This window comes from Schistocerca piceifrons, chromosome 1, assembly GCF_021461385.2.
Source record: "Schistocerca piceifrons isolate TAMUIC-IGC-003096 chromosome 1, iqSchPice1.1, whole genome shotgun sequence".
NCBI classification, from domain to species: Eukaryota; Metazoa; Arthropoda; class Insecta; order Orthoptera; family Acrididae; genus Schistocerca; species Schistocerca piceifrons.
The window spans coordinates 941,745,420-941,764,435 of record NC_060138.1 but is presented as its reverse complement, the minus strand read 5'-3'; the positions used below and the strand labels follow the sequence as shown (position 1 = coordinate 941,764,435).

General features: G+C 41.6%; 1 non-coding gene across 1 annotated transcript; it reads left to right on the top strand.

The window, feature by feature from the left end:
- The first annotated feature begins 17,743 nt into the window (after positions 1-17,743).
- Positions 17,744-17,818, top strand: Trnas-uga. Its single transcript has one exon. It is a non-coding gene; the product is annotated as a tRNA-Ser (tRNA).
- Positions 17,819-19,016: the final 1,198 nt, after the last annotated feature.

Below are 19,016 nucleotides of genomic sequence, written 5' to 3'. Positions count from 1 at the left end.
TAAGTCTGCTGCTCTCGTCGTGCTGATAGGATTATCCACTGCTGCTAGCAGTGGTGATTGGATGCATAAGCTCACTACCAAGTTAAGTGGGTCAGGTAGGCAGTGTTACCGTGTGAACTGTAGGGCACTGTAGGCTGTGGATCGAACCCGTTCAATCATCACAGCTCTTTGGGAAATAGTCCGGTTAGGAGTGTACTAATCATTAGGTAAATACTGGCGAGTAACGGTCAAAAATGTATACGCAAGTGAATTTAGCAAGGTCCATGTAGCACCTAGTTAATGTGGTGCAATGGCGAGGGTAGGAGTGGAGTAAAAGTGAGCTGAGCTTGTGGCAGCTGTGCTGTCTTCAAAGATTAATAACGTGAATTCACTACTACCTCTTACCATTAAGGCTGAGCTATTTACGGTTAAAATACGTAGCAGTAAGCGCAAAGGCGTGACAGCTACAAGTCCGTATCGGCTTTATACATACGGAAGTAGGAAGCGGGTCATTCTGTCAGTGGAGGGGGGTTAAAACAACCGAGTCAGTTGAGAACATACTCCATTTACTGAAGGAAAGATTCGGCGGTTCGGTCGCAGGCTGCACGTAATGTCCGACCGAAGGTCGATATTTGGCAGAAGTCGAAGCCTATTAATCGGCTATCACACTAAGCTTAGGCTGAATGCGAAGCCGTTGGTTTAAAAGCCTCATGAAATTCAGTCGAATACTGACAAAAAGAGAATAAAATAAAGATTTTAAAAAATTAATATAAACAATTTAATGAGATGATTAAAATAATCTTGGAACCTTTCAGAAATAACAACACTTCGAAATACAGTCAATTCAAATATTTATTTAATTAAAAAAGTACTTGAACAATTACAATCGGAAAAACACAGTTTAATAGTCAAATAAATCTCAAATTCCATTACTGTTTCGACACCTATAAGTGAGAAGCAATCAATAATCAAACAATCTTACGTTGTAAGCTAAAATTAATAATGTGTCCACATTTTCACTGATCAAGTTAGATAGCCTGTCTGCATCAATCTGTCCCCGCTGCACTGAACAATTGTTCACGAGGAACACTAGTAGGAGGAGCAGATAAATATTTAAATGCAATTGGGCGTAGATCAGTATATGGATTGTTGTTGTTGCTGCTGTTTTCTTCAGTCCTGAGACTGGTTTGATGCAGCTCTCCATGCTACTCTAACCTGTGCAGGCTTCTTCATCTCCCAGTACTTACTTCAACCTACATCCTTCTGCATCTGCTTGGTGTATTCATCTCTTGGTCTCCCTCTACGATTTTTACCCTCCACGCTGCCCTCCAGTGCTGGTCCCTTCTTCTTGTCCAGTTGTACCACAAACTCCTCTTCTCCCCAAGTCTATTCAATACTTCCTTATTAGTTACGTGATCTACCCATCTAATCTTCAGCATTCTTCTGTAGCACCACATTTCGAATACTTCTATTCTCTTCTTGTCCAAACTATTTATCATCCATGTTTCACTTCCAAACATGGCTACACTCCATACAAATACTTTCAGAAACGACTTCGTGACTCTTAAATCTATAATCGATGTTAACAAATTTCTCTTCTTCAGGAACGCTTTCCTTGCCATTGCCAGTCTACATTTTATATCCTCTCTACTTCGACCATCATCAGTTATTTTGCTCCCCAAATAGCAAAACTCCTTTACTACTTTATGTGTCTCATTTCCTAATCTAATTCCCTCAACATCACCCAACTTAATTCGACTGCATTCCATTATCCTCGTTTTGCTTTTGTTGATGTTCATCTTATATCCTCCTTTCAAAACATTGTCCATTCCGTTCAACTGCTCTCCCAAGTCCTTTGCTGTCTCAGACAGAATTACAATGTCATCAGCGAACCTCAACGTTTTTATTTCTTCTCCATGGACCTTAATACCTACTCCGAATTTTTCTGTTGTTTCCTTTACTGCTTGCTCAATATACAGATTGAATAAATTCGGGGAGAGGCTACAACCATGTCTCACTCCATTCCCAACCGCTGTATCCCTTTCACGCCCATCGACGCTTATAACTGCCATCTACTTTCTGTACAAATTGTAAATTGCCCTTCGCTCCCTGTATTTTACCCCTGCCACCTTTAGAATTTGAAAGAGAGTATTCCAGTCAACATTGTCAAAAGCTTTCTCTAAGTCTACAAATGCCAGAAACGTAGGTTTGCCTTTCCTTAATCTAGCTTCTAAGATAAGTCGTAGGGTCAGTATTGCCTCACGTGTTCCAATATTTCTACGGAATCCAAACTGATCTTCCCTGAGGTCAGCTTCTACCAGTTTTTCCATTCGTCTGTAGAGAATACGCGTTAGTATTTTGCAGCTGTGACTTATGAAACTGATAGTTCGGTAATTTTCACATCTGTCAACACCTGCTTTCTTTGAGATTGGAATTATATTGTTCTTGAAGTCTGAGGGTATTTCGCCTGTCTCATACGTCTTGCTCACCAGATGGTAGAGTTTTGTCAGGACTGGCTCTCCCAAGGCCGTCAGTAGTTCTAATGGAATGTTGTCTGCTCACGGGGCTTTGTTTCAACTCAGGTCTTTCAGTGCACTGTCAAACTCTTCACGCAGTATTATATCTCCCATTTCTTCTTCATCTACATCCTCTTCCATTTCCATAATATTGTCCTCAAGTACATTGCCCTTGTATAGACCCTCTATATACTCCCTCCAACTTTCTGCTTTCCCTTCTTTGGTTAGAACTGGGTTTCCATCTGAGCTCTTGATATTCATACAAGTGGCTCTCTTATCTCCAAAAGTCTCTTTAATTTTCCTGTAGGCAGTATCTATCTAACCCCTAGTGAGATAAGCCTCTACATCCTTACATTTGTCCTCTAGCCATCCCTGCTTAGCAATTTTGCACTTCCTATCGATCTTATTTTTGAGACGTTTGTATTCCCTTTTGCATGCTTCATTTACTGCGTGTTTATAATTTCTCCTTTCATCAATTAAATTGAATATTTCTTCTGTTACTGTTACTGTTTCTACTAGCCCTTGTCTTTTTACCTACTTGATCCTCTGCCGCCTTCACTACTTCATCCCTCGGAGCTACCCATTCTTCTTCTACTGTATTTCTTTCCCCCATTCCTGTCAATTGTTCCCTTATGCTCTCCCTGAAACTCTGGTTTAGTCAGTTTATCCAGGGTATATGGATTAGAAGCCCAATATTAATAAATACTCATATTGATAATCATATTCATGTACAACTTGTCAGAAGTAGCAACACTTTGAAATAAAGTCAATTGTAATATTTATTTACTTATAGAGAAGTATCTCAATAATTAAAATTGGAAAAACACATAATTATAGCGAAATAAATCTTCAATTCCCGTTAGCGTTTTGATATCTACAATAAAAATTAATAATCAAAATTAAACAGTCTTATTTTGTAAGCTAAAAATAATAAATTGTCCACATTTTCACGTCCACATATATCTGTCACGCTGCGCTGAACAATTGTTCACTAGGTACCTTAGTAGGAAGAGCAGATAAATATTTAAGTCCAATTGGGTGTAGCTTCGTATATGAACTACAAGCAAAATATTCATAAATGTCAGCATTCCTCAGAAGCAAAGGTTCCTTTAAAAATCATGTTATATGTTCATCACAAGGAGGATATTGGTATTCCATATGCAACTTGTTACCACTTATAACAGGTAATGGAAGTTTATCGTGTGAATCCTATATACCATAATCATTTTTTGAGGATGGATTTTCGATGTCTGCATCTGTCATAGAACAGGAAGGTTTAGCTCATCAACATCTACGACCGTACGAGCTATTTGCCTTGACAGAGTCATTCTGTCGTAGAAATGGTAATGTTTCAGCCTTCGTGTTTCCCGTTTTATCGCAGGTCAATCTATTAGAATTGCAATCAATAAATGCACAGTATTTCTTGTGTAAGAAAATCTCCTGTTGACAGACTCGCACAACTAAATCTTGAACAGTTTTAAGCTTTCAGGGTCTTCATCTCTTGTGGTCAGTTTTTAATTAAAGGTGACGATCAATGGTATTATTAACGATACTGATGAGGAGTGGCTTGAAATACTAAGTGTTGCTTGATCAAAGCTCTTAAGTACTGTTATACAGTAGCTCGTTTGTACCCATTCTTCTGCAGTTGGTACTATTATCCCACAGCGTCCAGCCATGTATGAACTGTCAGCAGTTTTTTGTTCACAAAGACTTTCCAATTTTAAATATGTGCTGTTGCAGCAGGTTTCGACATTAAGAATCAAAATGTGTTTGTATAAGTCGCATGTTTTTGAAACTTGTTTAAATATCAGGATGCTTCTTCAGTTCTCTTAAAATGTCGTACAATTTTGCGAGATTTTTTTTATTATATCCATTACAGCAGCGTCTTTGAATATAACTTTATAATTAACTAGCAGCAGAGTATGAGCTACGGATCCAATTTAAGCAATGCTTTCACAACATATGGTTTTCTTGCATATTAAAAGCATTATCACTTATATCTACGTTGATTTTATTTGTTAAATTAAATTCGGAAATAATTATGTTAAGTTTCTCTGACAAATGCTGTCTCATGTGATCTTGTTCCTAGATACTGGCTGCGAATATAACTTTTTCTCTTTCGACACCTTCCCTTTCGCCCCCCCCCCCCCCCCCCCCCATGAACCATGGACCTTGCAGTTGGTGGGCAGGCTTGCGTGCCTCAGCGATACAGATAGCCGTACCGTAGGTGCACCCACAACGGGGAGGTATCTGTTGAGAGGCCAGACAAACGCGTGCGTCCTGAAGATGAAGAGGGGCAGCAGCCTTTTCAGTAGTTGCAGGGGAACAGTCTGGATGATTGACTGATCAGGCCTTGTAACACTAACCAAAACGGCATTGTTGTGCTGTTACTGCGAACGGTTGAAAGCAAGGGGAAACTACAGCCGTAATTTTTCCCGAGGGTATGCAGCTTTACTGTATGGTTAATGATAATGGCGTCCTCTTGGGTAAAATATTCCGGACGTAAAATAGTCCCCCATTCGGAACTCCGGGCGGGGACTACTCAGGAGGACGACGTTATCAGGAGAAAGAAAACTGGCGTTCTACGGATCGGAGCGTGGAATGTCAGATCCCTTAATCGAGCAGGTAGGTTAGAAAATTTAAAAAAGGAAATGGATAGGTTAAAGTTAGATATAGTAGGAATTAGAGAAGTTCGCTGGCAGGAAGAACAAGACTTTTGGTCAGGCGAAAACAGGGTTATAAATACAAAAGCAAATAGGGGTAATGCAGGAGACGGTTTAATAATGAATAAAAAAAATAGGAGTGCGAGTAAGCTATTACAAACAGCATAGTGAACGCATTATTGTGGCCAAGATAGACACGAAGCCCACGCCTACTACAGTAGTACAAATTTATATGCCAACTAGCTCTGCACATGACGAAGAAATTGAAGAAATATATGATGAAACAAAAGAAATTATTCAGATTGTGAAGGGAGACGAAAATTTAATAGTCATGGGTGCCTGGAATTCAGTGGTAGGAAAAGGGAGAGAAGGGAAAGTAGTAGGTGAATATGGATTGGGGCTAAGAAATTAAAGAGGAAGCCGCCTGATAGAATTTTGCACAGAGCACAACTTAATCATAGCGAACACTTGGTTCAAGAATCATAAAAGAAGATTGTATACATGGAAGAGGCCTGGAGATACTGACAGGTTTCAGATAGATTATATAATGGTAAAACAGAGATTTAGGAACCAGGTTTTAAATTGTGGGACATTTCCAGGGGCAGATGTAAACTTTGATCACAATCTGTTGGTTATGAACTGTAGACTAAAACTGAAGAAACTGCAAAAAGGTGGGAATTTAAGGGGATGGGACCTGGATAAACTGACTAAACCAGAGGTTGTACAGAGTTTCAGGGAGAGCATAAGGGAACAATTGACAGGGATGGGGGAAAGAAATACAGTGGATGAAGAATGGGTAGCTTTGAGAGATGAAGTAGTGAAGGCAGCAGAGAACCTAGTAAGTAAACAGACGAGGGCTAGTAGAAATCTTTGGGTAACAGAAGAGATACTGAATTTAATTGATGAACGGAGAAAATATAGAAATGCAGTAAATGAAGCAGGCAAAACGGAATACAAACGTCTCAAAAATGAGATCGACCGGAAGTGGAAAATCCCTAAGCTGGAATGGCTAGAGGACATATGTAAGGTTGTAGTGGCTTATCTCACTAGGGCTAAGATAGATTCTGCCTACAGGAAAATTAAAGAGACCTTTGGAGAAAAGAGAGCCATTTGTATGAATATCAAGAGCTCAGATAGAAACCCAGTTCTAAGCAAAGAAGGGGAAGCAGAAAGGTGGAGGGAGTATATAGAGGATCTATACAAGGACAATGTACTTGAGGACAATATTATGGAAATGGATGAGAATGTAGATGAAGATGAAATGGGAGATACGATACTGAGTGAAGAGTTTGACAGAGCACTGAAAGACCTGAGTCGAAACAAGGGCCCGGGAGTAGGCAACATTCCATTAGAAAAACTCAGACTTCAAGAACAATATAATAATTCTAATCCAAAGAAATCAGGTGCTGACAGATGTGGAAATTACCGAACTAATAGTTTAATAAGTCATGGATTCAAAATACCAACGCGTATTCTCTACAGACGAATGGAAAAACTGGTAGAAGCTGACCTCAGGGAAGATCAGTTTGGATTCCGTAGAAATATTGGAACACGTGAGGCAATACTGACCCTACGACTTATCTTAGAAGCTAGATTAAGGAAAGGCAAACCTACGTTTCTGGCATTTGTAGACTTAGAGAAAGCTTTTGACAATGTTGACTGGAATACTCTCTTTCTAATTCTGAAGGTGGCAGGGGTGAAATACAGGTAGCGAAGGGCTATTTACAATTTGTACAGAAACCAGGTTTCAGTTATAAGAGTCGAGGGGCATGAAAGAGAAGCAGTGGTTGCGAAGGGAGTGAGACAGGGTTGTAGCCTATCCCCGATGTTATACAATCTGTATATTGAGCAAGCAGTGAAGGAAACAAAAGGAAAATTCGGAGTAGGTATTAAAATCCATGGAGAAGAAATAAAAACTTTGAGGTTTGCCGATGACATTGTAATTCTGTCAGAGATAGCAAAGGACTTTGAAAAGCACTTCAATGGAATGGATAGTGTCATGAAAGGACGGTATAAGATGAACATCAACAAAAGCAAAACGAGGATCATGGAATGTAGTCTAATTAAGTCGAGTGATGCTGAGGGAATTAGATTAGGAAATGAGACACTCAAAGTAGTAAAGGAGTTTTGCTATTTTGGGAGAAAAATAACTTATCACGGTCGAAGTAGAGAGGATATCAAATATAGACTGGCAATGGCAAAGAAAGCGTTTCTGAAGAAGAGAAATTTGTTAACATCGAGTATAGATTTAAATGTCAGGAAGTCGTTTCTGAAAGTATTAATATGGAGCGTAGCCATGTAAGGAAGTGAAACATGGACGATAGCTAGTTTGGACAAGAAGAGAATAGAAGCTTTCGAAATGTGGTGCTACAGAAGAATGCTGAAGATTAGATGGGTAGATCATATAACTAATGAGGAGGTATTGAATAGGATTGGGGAGAAGAGGAGCTTGTGGCAGAACTTGACTAGAAGAACGGATCGGTTGGTAGGACATGTTCTGAGGCATCAAGGGATCACCACTTTAGTATTGGAGGGCAGCGTGGAGGGTAAAATTCGTAGAGGGAGACCAAGAGATGAATACACTAAACAGATTCAGAAGGATGTATGTTGCAGTAGGTTCTGGGTGATGAAGAAGCTTGCACAGGATAGATTAGCATGAAGAGTTGCATCAAAGCAGTCTCAGGACTGAAGACCACGAACAACAACAACTGTCCGCTGCACAAGGGCATTTCTAACATTTCAGTTCCGGCACTTGCTAGAAAGCTTCGGCTTCGGCCAAAACTTCGGCTTTTTTTGTCCGTAGCCGAGTGTTTGGCCTATGGTGGGAATTTTGGCCGAAGCCGAAGCCGAATATTCGGTCGGGGACTGCTTACACGTTATGAGCTCGCCTCTTGATCAGGTATATCCACTGAACGACTACATCCACTGTTGAACAGCAGAGCTGTGAGATCTAGTAATGGCTCATATACCTGCCTCTGACTGATGACTCTGCTAAGCAGAGTTGAAGCTGCTTGGCGCACCTGGGACCAACTGCAGGCATGGAGAATGACACGGCGTCGGCTGTAGTCAAAGACCGGGTTATACTAGAGGCCGAGTGTAGAGCATTTATGACTTGGCTCACATATTCTGTGAAGGGTTCACGACTCCAGTGACGTAGATGACCAACGCTCTGTTGCATTTGACCGTGGCATATGGAAATTCAGGTCTCCACTAGGGTCTTGCACCATTCTGAAGCAGCAAGAGTGATTTCATTTCTGTGAGGTTTCTGTTGTCTCATTTATTTCCGCCATAACGTCGTTGTTTGATTTCGTCCAACTGCCTGACTGCCTCGCCGGTATTATTAGCTTCCTTCTGTACGAGTCCGTTCGGTATTAGTACCTCCATTTCTGTTCTATAAATCAGCTAAGCCGGTTTTGTCGGTACAGTAGGCTGCAACTGTAATTCACAGCCCAGTAAAAGTGATACGATCCTGCTGGATCTGAATATTTTCCCTTATTATGAAGGGTGCATTCCTAAATTAAACATCTAATTAGCTATTAAGAGAGACAAACATAGATATAGATGTGTTATATAAAATCTGCAAATATATAGTGACATTATTTCTTCACATAGTCGCCACCGAAATTCAAACACCAGATTCCTTATCCCTCCGCAATAGAATAATGTTACTTGGTGATTGAACCGATTGTTGACACATCCCAGAGCTCGTCGTCGGGAGTGGAGTGCTTTGAAAACACATGACGTTGGCTTGGTGCCAAGTCTGGATAACAGGGAAGATGATGACAAATCTGCCAACGCATTACTCTTACGAAATCTGTCGTCATAATTTCTTTGCTACTCCAGAAAAACTTTTGACCATCATTCTGTCTCTTGACTGCGCCTGCTTGATATTTTTGAGTTTATTGGAAGAATGAGTGTGCATACACCGCTCGTGGAGCGGTTGGTGGAAATTTTTTTGTTTGTTTATTTAGCTTACAAATCGATTTTGAACGTTGAAATGTTCGGTAGTCTTGTGCGATTTTTTAATATCACAGTCTAATACAAGAGAATAATCTCGAACACGAATTACATCTTATCTGCAGAAATCATTTTCTTTATGCCTACTCATTGCGGACAATGAAGGAAACACTTACTCCAAAAGTGCTTTCATTGTCGGCAGCAGCCTTTTAGAATTTTATAGAGAGTAGATTTTCGACGAAAGTAATTTAGCAAACCATGTTGACATTTACAATGCTTAAAGTTGTCACAGTCTTACATAAACTGACTATGTTTTGAACCAATATTCAAATATTTATTTTAAGTAAGTATTGTGCAATCTCATTGTTAGTGGCTCACAGTATGCTACGCTCTGTTGGGCCTTGGCCTGGGGACAAGGAAAAATCAGTACTTGACATGGTAAACTACCGCCTGCTTGGTTCCCGTCAAGGTGGACTATTCGTTATTTTCGGAGTCTAATCCCGAATTATGAAGACGGTATATATGTCCTGAAACTGAGTTATGATTTCCTTTTTGTAAATAAAATAATTTTTAAAACTGTAGCGGATCTTATCGCTGATGACGAAATACGATCCTGTCAAGAGGAACATGAATCACGATTCCGTGTCAAATTCCCCCTGTATAGGTAGCAAAAGTGAAGGGCTCTCAAAGTTAGCCGGCCGCGGTGGTCTAGCGGTTCTAGGCGCTCAGGTCCGGAACCGCGCGACTGCTACGGTCGCAGGTTCGAATCCTGCTTCGGGCATGGATGTGTGTGATGTCCTTAGGTTAGTTAGGTTTAAGTAGTTCTAAGTTCTATGGGACTGATGACCACAGATGTTAAGTCACATAGTGCTCAGAGCCATTTGAACCATTTTGCTCTCAAAGTTGAACTCATTCTTTGTATTTGTGGGCGTCGTTTAAACATTTCGGTACCTACCATGCAGAGAACTTAAGATTACATAAACCCTTTGTCACGATGTTCTCTTTGAAATCTTTAGCACATCTTCATGAAGTTTGACGATTGTGATCCAGTGTCTCATACTCCGAATTTCGTCAACAGGATAATCGGCCACATATGAATGTCTTGTTGAAGCGCTTTCATCACGCATATCTGCAGCATTCCTTCACAACACATATGACACAGTCGATGAAGAATCTCAGCGGTACCGACTCCTCGTAATTGCAATCAGAAAATACGTGAAGACGCTATCAGGCCGTCCATTTCACTCGCTTTCTGCTTACACTCTGATGAACGAAACACGGAACTGAATGAGGGAATGTGACCATCAGTCTCCATATCCAGCCACGCAAGTGCTGTGACGTTACAAGTATCGTTTATTTGTAATAGTCAATCAATTAATTTATGTACTGCCTAAACTTCAGTTCACAGTGTTGGCGGTCGCAGCGTTTTCTCAACCATTGACGTATAAATTTCACTGTTTAGCAGGTTCCCGATTACTTCTAGTTCAAAGACAGCATCTAATTGTATGTTTGAAGCAGCTGCCTACAGTTAAATGGTATTTGTGGAAAAAGGTGTTTCAGCTCGAATAAGTGACTCTGTAAACGTTCGTCCACCGTATTGCACAAGAGTGATAATGGTTGCCATCTTATTGTTTGTAGGCGGTATTTTGAGCAACACTGTATTTTCCAACTATTTTTTCACGTAAACGGATGACGTATACTTAACAAGTGTCTTTTTATTCTGACACAAGAAGAAGACACGCTACTAATTGTCACATATCTAGTAACTCCTTCCCAGCTCAGCGACTACGAGTTTAATGCTGTGCTTTGTGAAAATGCTGTACAACCAGAACTTGAAATGATTGTTCTTTCATATAAAAGTGAGGTCAATTTCCAATGATAATTTGTTCAACGAATTATTTAGATAGCATCCCTAGCGGACAATCATATTGCACTCACCTGTAGGGCAGGGAAAGAAGGAGCGTCTGAGTGCCTCAGTAGAGGCCAATGCTAGCGTTAGGGTAGCCACTGAGAGATATACTCCTTACGCCCAGCTCTCAAGCAAGGAGCAAGACGAAACTGTGCTGCAGTGTAGGAAAGGGAGTTTCAGAACAGTTCACACATTACTCACTTGGGGTACGTGGGGTTCCTGAGTTAAAGCTAATTTGTGCCGCACGTCCTATACTCTCGTGAACTCTGACCTTCCTTCAGCGACCACTGCCGGTCTCGGTGTAGAGCGTGGGTAGTCAATCTTTTTTGCTTACCGCTCACTTTTGTATGTTTCCACAGTAATGGCTATATCTAAGGAAGGAAAGTAATATTACTTTATAAAATTTACAAAGCAGAGTTTGACAAAATTGAAGTATATAATAATAATAATAATAATAATAATAACAACTTTCATATACCAAATACTTTTTCCGAAATTTAGACAAATGTAATGGAAGTATTTTCAAAATCCCTACTGCCTACTGCCCATCATGAAAGGTGGAACGCCCTATGGGTGGTGGGGGGGGGGGTGGGGGGGGGGGAGGAGGGGGGATGGTAAGGGAGGAGGAACAAGTTCGACTACCAGTACTGTACAACATTGTATGGTTTAGATAAATATAAGTGCAGCTACTCACAGAGGTATACTGTGGGCTTTAGCTATTGTAAGGCAACAAAATTTGGTATATTCTAATACAGTAATGCGGAACCAGTTGCTCGCAGCAGTTCCGGTGGAATCTGTGCAAAGTGTTCTTTTATACTTGCCTTCTGATCAGATAGAGACCGAACGTGTTCTGTGTAACCCTGCTATTTTAGATACCCCCAGAGCCAAAAGTCGCATGGATTCAGATCAGGTAATCTTGCAGGCCATGCGTTTGGGAAACATCTGGAAATATCAGTTACATGTAAGATTGCACTAAGCAGATCTTTTAGTGGTCGAACGACCTGAGGTGTTGCCCCATTTTGTCTGAAAACAGCGTTTCTCCTACAGGACAGCTTCTGTAAAGTTTGGAAGGTAGAAGACGAGGTACTGGCGGAAGTACAGCTGTGAGGACGGGGCCTGAGTCGTGCTTGGATAGCTCAGTTGTTAAAGCACTTGCCCGCGAAAGGCAAAAGTCCCAGAGTTCGAGTCTCGGTCCGGCACACAGCTTTAAACTGCCAGGAACTTTCATAGACATATTACGTCATTTTACCACACGTTTGTCAGGAGGTAAGTCATATATTTAGATAGTGCAAACCTAGCTTCTGCTTTAAAGTGTACACAGTAAATATTCAGCTTCAGGTATGACACTGTAATTTATTATTTCTTTACTACTACCTATATTCGCCACACATATCTACATATATATCTGAATGTACCTGCAAAATTATTTCATTTTGCAACTCATAGTTCAGAAGATATGACGCCACAAACTCTAAGGTGCGTGGAAACTTGTTTTTTCGTAAAATCGAGAACAAATTATATAAACTACATTCGTCCAGCGTTTCATAAGGAGAGCACTTAGCAAATTCCAACAAGTTTTAAGCGTAATTTTATAACTTTCCTACACTTGCTTGACTTCAAATGCTCAATACATCAGTTCAAAGCTCTTTCGTACATGGGAATTCGATTGTGTAAAAAATCGAGGTTTACTGGAATCACACTAAAATATAATTCAGTTGCCAAAATTGCATGTACAGCTGTATGTTTACGTGATCAATTCCATGAAGTAGAAGTTTTCTCTTTTAACAGTAGGCAAAGAGAGTATGATAATGTATTTGAGATAGAGAGACTAAAGTATTGTATCGTTGATAGCTGCATAATATAGCTGCACGCAAAGGCAGTTTTAAATTAGTGATTAATTTCATTGACAATAAACAGAAGAATACCCTATCCACAAAATAGTGGAACCCTACCTTGTTCGCCAGTTTTATTGCTTGCTCTGTGTGATCAGCGTGTAATCACACTAAACGTTATAAAATGAGAACCCTCTTCAAAATTTGTATGTGGATTAGTGTTTGAGATATTCAGCATTTAGTCCCCATTTCTCTAGACTTTCGTCATCATTTTTGTTTATACCAATTAGACTACTACAAGTACATACATTGAAACCTAAATCTTACTTAATCATGTCATTGCACGGTGTCACTTCGGTGAGCGATGGCGAACAATAAGAAAACAGCTACCTTCTTACTAAAAAAGGCGTCTCAGTTAACCATAGTTTAGGTTTAAGTAGCTACAAATCGACGTTTCTGCAAAGTAATAGTCATTCAGGTGAATAATAACTTCTGATATATTAATTCTCTGTTGTTTACTTTTCACCTCGCTGCTAACACTAAGTGGATCGCGGCATGGAAACCGGGAACTGTGACACCTAAGACAAACAATAAGACCATGAATGAAACTACTATGGTGAAGTCTAAGGTTACGTTGGCACAAATTAGGGGGAGGAGGAGTTAGATACTAAATAAGGTTGCCTTTCAATTGAAATAAAATCTCAAAATATCAGGTAGAGCACCGTACAGTTCTTCCAAGTTCAAGAGGACATACAGAAGAACAAAAACTCAACCAGTGCAAGTCAGTCTTGTGAATGGAAGACGGAAGGGCTACAGAAAAGGCTTTTCTCTCTTTGTCCACTATGAAGATCAGTATGATAATAACAAAGTAATGGAATTAGCATTGGAGAAGAAACCTATTGCCTCCTCACAGAGTAATTCAATATAATAACATGAGTTGACATTACTAGTGAGATAACTTATTTGGTTGTCACTTCAGGAAAAAGCATGTCAATTAATGTAATATGAATATCCATATAACATTTACACGAGGATAATAACTGGTGAGTGATGAAATAGAGACTTTTAGTTAATCACACAATTAGCGAACACTGATTCCTTGTCATCCAGTGTTGACACCTTTACGGGTACTGTCTGATAATTAACCAGCCATGTTCCCCGTCTTCACACCAGTAACACCAAGTATCTACGGCAGGACGACTTGTCCGGCTCAGACCTAATAAATCATATACATAAACATCCCCGGTAATCAGTCTATAAATTAGTGACAGCCGTATCAGATCTCCAAAAATTCCAGAGATGAGTCTTCACATATCAGAAGCCGGTTGACTAATTCAGTTATATGTACAGAAGCAACAACCAAAGTCTAGAAGCATATTTAAGATATAATTACACGGCTAATGTTTATTTCTTTAATTGTTAACATTCCATATATGATGGGCAGAGCGGCTTATATTTATTCTTAGGGAAATTGGATTTTACGCTTCGTAAAAGCAAAGAGGTAAACGGAATTTTAATGTGCGAAGGAAAGTCACAATCTATTTTGAAAGAGCTCGTGCGTAGCAACGTTCGTAATGTTAACAGTTCCCTTCGAGACAGAAGGCGATTCTACGTTACCAAGTTCCATTAACGGTCAAAGGAGATAGTGTTTGCAGGTAAGTGCCGGAAAGGAAGCAGAGCGCAGCTGAAACACGTTGCAAAGCGCACGACTGTGTTACCGTGAGCTAGCTATGTGGCGTTACAGCAGAAATGCCGCGCGGCAAATACGTAGTCTGACACTGTTGGAGTGTACAGAATATTTAATGTACGAGTACAGTCTGCTCCACTACATATCTAACTGAAGCAGAATTTTTAAAAGACGAAATACAGTAGTCGGTGCTTTCAACGAAAACGTATAAATTAAACAGGTAGGTTTATAAATAGTTCCGATGGCATGTGACAACATCTAAATGAAAATACGAAAATTTGTAGGCATTACAGCGAACGGTAATCGTGCAATCTGAATGCACAGATCCGTTAATGGGAAAGATATGTGTTGCAAGGAACTACGCAACAGTAACACCATACAATTAAAAAATATTTAGAGTCATGTAACAAGAAAGAACAGTACTGACGCACACGTTTTCTCATTTGGAGGTGTGCTACGTTAACAGAAATGCGAAGAAGATCAGCAGAATGAAATCTATAATGCCTGACTTTCAAGAATCTATTTCTTTGAAACCTGTGAGAGTAATGAACAAGTAATCATCAGGTATTATTATGAGAAAAGTAGTGCCTTACAATCAGGGTAAAAGCTCTGTTTAAGGTTTTCATCTAATCTCTGAAACAAAATCTCATGTGGACGAGCTGGGCACCGTTGTCGACTCCATTATCGAGTTGCAAGGCGAATTCTGAAAAAAGGACTATTTGTAAATCATTCACATCGGGAAGAAACAGTCGGCAAATAATTCAAGTGACGGCCTGAAAGACGTAAAGTAAATCATGAACGCGCTTGAACTTGAGGTCTGACCAGCCTGTTACAATTTCTACATAAAAGTGGACGAAAAGCGCACCCACCGCGCAGAGCAGCGAAAGGCAGAAGCTGCGAAAGAGACCCACAGGAACACCATGGCCACGAACAAGGTGGAGGGGAATCTCCCTTTCGATCTGGAAGGACTGATGCGCGGTCCAAGCATAGCTGACTAGAGGTATGTTTATCTAAATTACAAAGAATATACCTCAAAACTTCAAACGCGTTTTTCTCGACGCTGTATTCTTTAAATTGGTGGGAAACACAACTCGAGAACGACACATAAGGTTTTAATAGTACACTCCTGGAAATGGAAAAAAGAACACATTGACACCGGTGTGTCAGACCCACCTTACTTGCTCCGGACACTGCGAGAGGGCTGTACAAGCAATGATCACACGCACGCCACAGCGGACACACCAGGAACGCGGTGTTGGCCGTCGAATGGCGCTAGGTGCGCAGCATTTGTGCACCACCGCCGTCAGTGTCAGCCAGTTTGCCGTGGCATACGGAGCTCCATCGCAGTCTTTAACACTGGTAGCATGCCGCGACAGCGTGGACGTGAACCGTATGTCCAGTTGACGGACTTTGAGCGAGGGCGTATAGTGGGCATGCGGGAGGCCGGGTGGACGTACCGCCGAATTGCTCAACATGTGGGGCGTGAGGTCTCCACAGTACATCGATGTTGTCGCCAGTGGTCGGCGGAAGGTGCACGTGCCCGTCGACCTGGGACCGGACCGCAGCGACGCACGGATGCACGCCAAGACCGTAGGATCCTACGCAGTGCCGTAGGGGACCGCACCGCCACTTCCCAGCAAATTAGGGACACTGTTGCTCCTGGGGTATTGGCGAGGACCATTCGCAACCGTCTCTATGAAGCTGGGCTACGGTCCCACACACCGTTAGGCCGTCTTCCGCTCGCGCCCCAACATCGTGCAGCCCGCCTCCAGTGGTGTCGCGACAGGCGTGAATGGAGGGACGAATGGAGACGTGTCGTCTTCAGCGATGAGAGTCGCTTCTGCCTTGGTGCCAATGATGGTCGTATGCGTGTTTGGCGCCGTGCAGGTGAGCGCCACAATCAGGACTGCATACGACCGAGGCACACAGGGCCAACACCCGGCATCATGGTGTGGGGAGCGATCTCCTACACTGGCCGTACACCACTGGTGATCGTCGAGGGGACACTGAATAGTGCACGGTACATCCAAACCGTCATCAAACCCATCGTTCTACCATTCCTAGACCGGCAAGGGAACTTGCTGCTCCAACAGGACAATGCACGTCCGCATGTATCCCGTGCCACCCAACGTGCTCTAGAAGGTGTAAGTCAACTACCCTGGCCAGCAAGATCTCCGGATCTGTCCCCCATTGAGCATGTTTGGGACTGGATGAAGCGTCGTCTCACGCGGTCTGCACGTCCAGCACGAACGCTGGTCCAACTGAGGCGCCAGGAGGAAATGGCATGACAAGCCGTTCCACAGGACTACATCCAGCATCTCTACGATCGTCTCCATGGGAGAATAGCAGCCTGCATTGCTGCGAAAGGTGGATATACACTGTACTAGTTCCGACATTGTGCATGCTCTGTTGCCTGTGTCTATGTGCCTGTGGTTCTGTCAGTGTGATCATGTGATGTATCTGACCCCAGGAATGTGTCAATAAAGTTTCCTCTGCCTGTGACAATGAATTCACCGTGTTCTTATTTCAATTTCCAGGAGTGTAATTTGATGTCGGTATTCTAACCTGAATTCTCAAACAGCGTTCTTGAGTATCATTAAAAGTCTAGTTTCAGTGCACGCTTTCGTCTCGATTCTGTAGGTGAAGAAAATGACAGTTGGAGAGCTCACGAAGAAGCGGTGTAACACATCTTATATTTTTCGGGAGAATAAATTTAAACCTTCGAGATTACAAAAGGAAATACTTAAAACACTCCATTATAATTGCGATGTCAAGTTTAATAATTGTAGAGAAGGTGCATTAGAAAACAATAATAGATACTGATTATGCTCTTCACTGGTATGCTGCAGGATATAATCGTCTTCAGTACACCATATTTCGGCTATCTATCTGGCCGCCCTCTCCAGGTGCGATCGCCGAGACAAAATCACGCCGGAATTAAATGAACAACGGACATGTCCGACACAAGACACCATAACCATGTAAGTATGTAGTTCTGGCAATACCGGCCACGACCTCCTTCTGTGCGGATGCACACATATTACCTGTACTCTTACGGGTCTTCGTAAGAATGTATTCCACGAGTAGTGAGTGTGTTAGGTACGGACATTACGAATGTAGTGTGCGGACATATAAGGTGAGAATGTGGGTCTCACGGGAGGCGTGCGCGAGATAGTTCCTGCAGTCCCACATTCCTCTGTGCCCTCGATGGCTCAGATGGATAGAGAGTCTGCTGTGAAAGCAGGAGGTCCCGGGTTCGAGTCCCGGTCGGGGCGCCCATTTTCACCTGTCCCCGTTGATATATATCAACGCCCGTCAGCAGCTGAAGATATTAATGTGTAATTCTATATACGTTCTAGACGGCTGCAGGTCATCATTGGTGTCTGTTCTTTCGGACATGAACGAAAGAACAGACACCATCTCCATATAAGTACATTCTGTTAATAAGGTCGTCCGATCTCGTATAATTTCTTGTTGAGGAGGGATGGTTTTGTACGACCTTGGATTCACTGCCACGGTTTCAGAGACCCAGTCTATTGATAACCCTACAGCAGTTTTCTTTTTTACCGAACCATAGTGGAATTTGTTGTTAAATATTTTCCAATATTTCCCCTGTGCAACAGGAAGTTCAGGGTATTTTTATTTATGTAACTTATTGCTTTTTGTTATTTACACTTCTTCTAGAAGTTAATTCTGTCAGTCTCTCCATTGCCATAGCGGCTCTTTCGTCCCTCAAATTCACCAGGGGCTTTATAGCAGCTGCCTCCGTTTTTTTTGGATGGTTACCACTGCCGGTTACCATGAATTCCACTTCTGTCTTGGAGAAATATTCCATTGTCCTTCAGAAGACATTTTGACAAACAGGAATTTTACTCATGGTATCATTTCGTTTGGTTCTTACAATGTATAGGAGAGAGCAGTAACTGCCATTGGTATCGTCTTGCCTGGGTTTTCTACGAGCAATTAACGTAACAGAAACTAAGCTGGCTATATAGGAAGACTGAGCATTCCAGTTACCATGAAAGTTCTTTATAAGTTGTTCTCTTTGGTGAGGGTCTGATTTGTTTGAAAACCTCGAACAGTGACCATTTGCAGGCACTACCTAACTCACGAGATATTACCCTACGCTCGTTACCAACATTACTCACTCTGCCATAACTTTTTTCACTTTTTCGGTGATTCGTTAACAGCTGGTACCTCACCAGCATCTTGTGATGATCCACACACATTAAAGAGCCTCAGAGGACTACACTATAATCTCTTCACATTTTTCAATTACCCCATTAATGCTGATAGAAAAAAAATTGAAAATGACATATATTCAAAATTTTGTTATAGGCCCAGCAGAAGGTTTCGGGGATTCTCGCCGATGTCCACTTATCCGGCAGCAAGTGGTCGTAACTGGCGCAGCGGTTGCAGGGAGCATACGATGTGGACACAGCCAAAACTATAAGGAATAATACCATGTCATAC